The following is a 7165-nucleotide window of genomic DNA, read 5'->3' as shown; positions in this document are numbered from 1 at the left end:
TGTTGGTGGCAATCTAGTAGAGGCAGGTGAGAATGTCCCTGTGCACCGCTGTCAGGTCTTCTTTCTTTAGGCCGAGCCTATAGCAGCATATAGAGTGGAAGCTCCGTGGAAGATCTGCCCATTCTCCGCCCATCTTTTTCATTGGCATGTGTCTTTGTCCTTCCTAAATGCTGCCTTCCCATTGGTTTCAGGCTTGTAAGTCCATCCTTCTGACGGCCCATGTCGTCCTTTGTATCCTTCCATGGCTACTGGCCTCTTTACTTCGGGTTTTGCACAATATATTTTATTTAGATTGAGAGCACACATTTTTTTAACCAATCCAACAAGCATTATTCAATAGTGAGTCATAAAAGCACAGTACATACAACACATATTCCATAAGTCAGAATACAAGTACAACATTTTAAGACCATGATTAAATACTTCAGTTCTTAGGCCGGGTTGGTAAAGAAGATAAAACATATTAAAACAACTATGAAATGTCAATACATATAGGCATTAAAATTCATTATATAACATTTTATACAAGAAGGCACAATACAATCACTACCAGTCATAACCTGTTCATGTGTTGCATGACGCCAGTCCAGTTTTAAAAGGACAGATGTAATCTTCAGTACGCATAGGATGCCTTCAACCTGATTGCCCAAGCCCAGCCCAGAAATGTTGCTACTGCAATAGCAATAGGTGGTGAAGTGTTCGCGTGCAATATTCTTTGTGCGTCTTTGCTCTTTCTGGGGCCCAATGTCCTGCAGATTGGCGTCAGCCACAATCAACGAGGAATGTCATATGTGGGGCAGACAAACAACAAGTGGGCCAGTGACTCCAACTGCGCTTTGCAAGCTGGACATGCGCTATCACCCTCTGTAGCTCCTCTTGCTGAAATAAGATTTTACTGGTAGAGAACCTACCTTGAACTGGAAATATAGTTTCCGATCAAATTGTTTAGTTATTATGTCCCAATACTGCTCCAGGTATGGAGATGGTTTGAATTCTATAAATCTGCCCGTGAGTGAGGACATATCACCATTCCTGTAGATATTATGGTCACTCATTCCCAATATTTCTCTTTTAGACTCTCTTAAGAGGGAAAGGAAGCACCTGAAGGGTTTTCCCGGAGTGTTGCCATGCCCATGTTTGTTACAGATGCTCTGACCTCTGGTAGCCTTTGGATTTTGTGGGAGCAGTCAGCACTGATTAGATCTTTTAAGCCTGCTGCAAAGGTTGCCAGTTCTGGGGTACACCAAATTATATACCAATATAATATAGGGCGCAGTCTTAGCAAGTCTACCTGTGCTTTCCTGCCTAAATCATTGAGCAGTGGGAATGTTGGGGTACATTGTGGGAGGCTCGTAACCTTGCGTAACATTTTATTTTGGCAGTTGATAGCTTTGGCATCCTCTCAAACCCCCAGAGTTCAGCTCGGCATAAGGTGGAACTGACCACTTTCATATTATGTATTTGGAGGACGGGGCTAACTGGTTTTGTCAATGAAGTGTTGAATTCTGCTTGTAAAACTCCTGATAGCTGCCGGTGTTTTAATGTGGCCATATCTAGCTGTCGATCTCACCTCAAATTGTTCTGTAACATGACCCCCAGACACGTGAAGGCACTAACTTGTTCCAGGGGGCACTCGTTCAAAAGTATGTCTCCTCTAAATCTTTTTTGTGGATTAAATGACATAAAGTTTGTTTTGGACACATTATTTTCCAGTCCCTGCAGTAAACAAAACTCCTTAAAAAGCATCAATGCTCGCTGAAGGCCGTTTGGAATTTTTGAAATTATTAACGTATCGTTAGCGAACATTAAAACTTGAATCTTTATGCCTGCTATGACTGGGGCATCTGTAGGAGTGGACTCTAAAAATTTTCAATCCCATTAATGAACAGAGAAAATAATGTGGGAGCCATGACGCAACCTTGGCGCACGCCTCTCCCAATGGGGAAGGGGTTGGTGACATGTCCCTGCGTGTCCCATTGATTTGAGCATAATTGCCCTCATGGAGTGAAACGATAAGGGACAACAGTTCAGGAGGTTACCCTAACTCCTGCCGTACAGACCATAATTTACTGAGGGGCACGAGGTCAAAAGCTGACTTAAGATCGGCAAAGACAGCATACAAGATGCCCTTGCCTAGGACCACCATCCTCCAATACACTAATATCAACCTGAACACTTTGTCAATAGTACTGATGTGTGATCATGATCCAGCCTGCAGCAGGGATAGAATGCACAGCGCATCTATCCAATTTTGGACCTTATTTAAAACTAATTGTATCATTATTTTTTGTACTGGATCTATCAGGCTAATGGGCCTATATTTACCTGGGTGAGATTTGTCCCCTTCTTTTTAAAGAAGGGGATAATCTCCGCCACTCTCCAGGAGTCGGGCACAGGTGTGCCTCGAGCAATTGCATTTGCTAACAAAGTAACATACCGGGACCATCTTGATTCATCATGGAGGAATATATCAGCCAGAACATCGTCTAATCCGGGAGCTCTTCTTCCCGTTAAAGCAACTGGGGCGATAATAACATCGGTATCTCCAAAGGGGGGATCTAGATAGAAGGAATGTTGGGACTTAGCCTGACCACCCTCAGGTGTTTACTGGCATATTGGGGTTTGAAGTGGTGAACCCATTGGTCCTGAGCTACATAATTTTGTGGAGGTGTTGGCTGTCCTCCCCTACCCCATTTTCCTATATGCCAGAACTGCTTAGAGCTATTACTAGCACAGGTAAGTCTGAGGTCCTGCCATCTGTTTTAATCCCAAACGTTCTTTGCCTTTTCCTGGGCCTTCCTATAAGTCAATCCAGATGATCGTACCTGAACTCGGTCGCCTGCTTTAATGGCATCTCATAAGATCATATGGGCCTCTTGGCACTCCTCATTAAACCAGTGGGTTCTTTTCATTTGATGTGAGCTCTTAACCTTATGATGCCTCACAAAATGGGAGTGTAACTGGGCAAAGAATTTATTATGAACAGCAGTTACATTACCAGGAGCCTCAGGCCTAGTTGAACAAGCTTCTAGCTCAGCTATTATACCATTATTAATATTAGCTACGGTATAGGGCTTCTCCATTACCTGTACCCACTTCAAACATCTCATGTCGTTTGTGGGGACCACTTCAAGAGTGGTCGGCATGCTGTTCTGCCGGGAGAATACCCTCTCTGGTAACAAGTCAAAGGTCGCACATAAAGGGTTATGATCACTCTCTATCCGCCCCAACTCAGACATGTCACCAAACGCATGCCATAGCAGCAGATTAATTAGAAGATAATCAATGCGGCTAAAGCTGCATCCATTGTTAAATGTATTTATCCACTGTCTATCTGAATGAGATCTTCCATTTGCTGCCCAAAGGCCTTTTCCCAGGCACATAGAATTTATCTGAATTGCTACATCCGTCCACTTAGTTATTGGAACAAGTTGCTTTTCCTCAGGATAAGCAATGCTGGCTCCCGACGGACGCGGGGAGCAGGCTGGGACAGTGGGGGCATTGGGGCTTCCCCCACGGTCCCCAACGTATTATATAAGCCCTGGGGGATGGGGTCTCGGGGATAATAAAAATTAGTGATAAGGGCTATTTTTTTTTTAACGTAAATTAGGAGTCGCGCACCCATCGCGGTGCTCAGTGCGCCCCCTTGTGTGGACGCGTTGGATGCACGGTTTCTAACCCGTAGCGTGTGCGACTCCAGCGCCTGTCAGCATCTTTTTTAATGAAATAGAAGAGGATTTGAGAAGTCACTCAAAATGTGCCCTCATTTTTCTTTCTGCAGCACTAATCATACTTTCTATGGCAACATGAACCCCCTCATTTTGTTCCTTTTAAAATGAAATGTTTGAAGAGTTACCACTGTATTCCAATGAAAATGGCTTCAGGTGTGCTATACATTTGTAATAAGTAGGACTGTTAGCGCTCTAGTTGTTCTTTAGAACACTCCAGGAGGCTGCAGTAAAACACAAAGGAATCAACTGACAGTCTCTGTCCTTGTTGGATGTACATGTTTTACTGAGAATGTCAGACTTCATTCTCACATGACTGAGAAAGATAATGTGAATTTACAGAAAATATGCTTTCAGTTTAGCTTATAGATCCCCTTCCAAACCTCTGTGCGAAAAGCGTGAGAAAATATTTTTCTCTCAAACATGATTCATGATATCCCAGCAGAAGGCTTTTTCAAATGGTAAAATCACCTTAGAACACCACATTTCCTAAAATGAGTATGGTACCATCAACACATGATTTATAATGTAACTAAAGTCTTAAAACCTTCTATTAACTGCAATGCTTTCTAAAGAGGTGCTATCATGTATATTGGTCCCAAGATGGCTGCCAACACTTCTTGGATGAAGTGCTGACAGCCAATCAGATCTCACGATGAGATGTGTGGTTAAGCTCCGCCCAGATATATATATAAATATTTTTTTTCCTTTAATATCTAAAAAATGACTGGACAGATTTACACCATTTAACAAAAAGGCACAAGTCTGAACCTAGGACTACTTCTTTGCCAAATTTGATGTAATTCAGCAGATCGGGCTGTAGCTGCGACTAAAGGTTCCGATGGAAAACTGCATGGGGAAAACACTTTTAGGGACCCCCCTTTATTCTCTGCCCCTGCTTGACGAATCACCCCAAGACTTTCAGGATAGGAGCGGTTTAGAGGTGTAATGAGGCCACGCCCCTTTTTACACCTCTCTACAACGCAGCCCCCTGGAGCCTACTGGAGGTTTCTGGTGGGCTAGTTGGCCCCCAGGGACCCCCAGTATGCAAGGGGAATTAATACCTCCTCTGCAAATGCGCCAGGGGGCTGTGTTGCGGAGAGTTGTAAAAAGGGGCGTGGCCTCATTACACCTCTCTGCAATGCAGCCCCCTGGCGCATACTGGAGGTTCCTGGTGGGCTAGTTGGCCCTCAGGTACCTCCAGTATGGAAGGGGAATTAGTTCCCCCTCTGCAAATGCGCCAGGGCACTGCGTTGCAGAGAGGTGTAATGAGGCCACGCCCCATTTTACACCTCTCTGGTGGGCTAGTTGGCTCCCAGGGACACCCAGTATGCAAGGGGACTTAATCCCCCAACTCAGAACACGCTACGAGGCGTGTCTGCACAGTGGTGAAGGTAGGGGGCGGAGCTTAAGGTGATATGAGTGCAAACATGCCCTGTGGTACGTTTTAAGTTGGGGAATTAATTCCTCTTCAATCCAGAGGTCCCCCAGGGGGCAACTAGTCGAACAGGTATCTCCAGTAAGCGCCACGGAGCTGTGTTGCAGAGTGTTGAAAAAAGGGGGCGTGCCCAAGTGCCCAAGTGTAGTGGTGTGTGTATAGCTATATATGCAAGCATATGATGCAGGAACCGTTATCTGATAAAGCCACACTACGGCACAGGAACGTGTTATCTGATTAGGTCATAACGCTTGCAATCTAATTAGACAAGCGATATTCCTCCAGCCCCTGATAAGGCATACGGAGTTCTCAAAACAAATCAAACCTATGTCAACCTGGAAAAACCCTGCGGCCATTGTTTTGATTTGACCTGGTCGTATGACATCTTTATTGACGTATCTATGTCAATCCTTACGTCAATCTCGGCACCTTAAAGGTATAAATATTACCGATATTGCCCTATGCAAACACACGCGGTGGTGACGAGACGGAGCAGCCATACTTGCCGAAGCCCAGAGCAGAGCAGACCCCGCTGGCGCAGCCCGGCCTTCCTGACGCGCTGAGAACGAGAAGCTGCCTTTTCTCCTGCCGAGAAATCCAGCACCGGCGCTTCCGGGTAGCCCTCGCAGGCAGCCTGGAATATCGAGACCAGAGACGAGAGATACCATCCTTCATCCATCCTAGATTCCAGGTACAGAACTGAATAACCCCTCTCAGAGAATTCTTTAGTCAGTCACTTGGCAAAACAAACTTAACTTAAACTGTAACTTTCTATTCCCGCCCACATATTAGGCTTAGGTCAGGTACACGGGGTAGGCGTATTTAGAAACACCAGTTGAGTACGTTTAGTCAAATGTATATGTGTATAAATATATTTTATTCATTTTAAAACATCTTATGGCTTAGAAACCATATCAATGTTTTTACAGTATTATTTTATACTTCTACTTTTAATGTATGCACTTTACTTAGCTATAAGTATTACAATAATATCGATCCATTTCTCTTGTATGAGAAAAGAGACTGAACAATAAATAACATCTTTTATTGAACACGCCCGTCTCTTCCTTTTCTCTACAATCTGATGAGACTAAGAATGCACGTACTGACTGAGTAAAATAAATTGCCTTTTGTTCACACAACTCTCGAGATACACTCTTGATTAGGGGAGAGCAAAGTTGTCATGTTCTATGGTTGTCAGAAACTAAATCCCTTCTTGTCTAATCAGGGAAGTTAATTCCTTCCTGAACATTCGAGAAAGTTTCTAGTGAACTCTGAGCTAGCTGGCAAACCCAAAACTTTAAGTCTAATATCGACAGTAGTAGACCTAGTTAACGTCTGGTCTAGGCCTATACTATTGAATGTATTATTCCAATGCGCAGAGCCTATTGGGATAATAGGAACTACACTACATGGCGCCCAACGCGTTTGGAATGGGCGATAAAACTAACGTAAGACATTTAAAGTAACTCAGTCGTGCTTTCTCACTCAGACCCCTTTTCCCATAATACTCCAAAGACGTCTGGAGTGGGTGAAAGGTCATATCCGCCAGACCTCGCAGGAGGGAACTCCTATGTATGGTTCTTGGTTTAGATAACGTTGAAGGATACACTGTTCCAAAATATTGTGCATCTAATCTTTGTTTCCATAAGAAACCTGATCTGCAAACAAACAGAATAACCTTCCTGTCGGTAAAATGGTAGACAGTGATGATGAAAGAGAGGCAGTTAGATTAGCAACTGAACTCGCAGAAGCTGATGCTACTATGCAGGAAGCAGACCCGGGTATAATACTCATCCCGGTCATCAAAAGGAAATCTATAACCTTAAAACTTATAGAAAATGGACTGACACCTAGAGGTGGCACAGTCATATTCGTAATTGAGGCACACAAATATCGGCAGACAGAGGTATACTATTCATGGATAAATTTTCCAGCAGCAAATCCTGTAACAAAGTACTTCCACTATTACAAAATAGAGGAACCTCCTGAAATGTAC

This window comes from Lissotriton helveticus, chromosome 3_1 (genome assembly GCF_964261635.1).
Source record: "Lissotriton helveticus chromosome 3_1, aLisHel1.1, whole genome shotgun sequence".
Lineage (NCBI taxonomy): Eukaryota > Metazoa > Chordata > Amphibia > Caudata > Salamandridae > Lissotriton > Lissotriton helveticus.
This window is presented reverse-complemented; position numbering follows the sequence as displayed.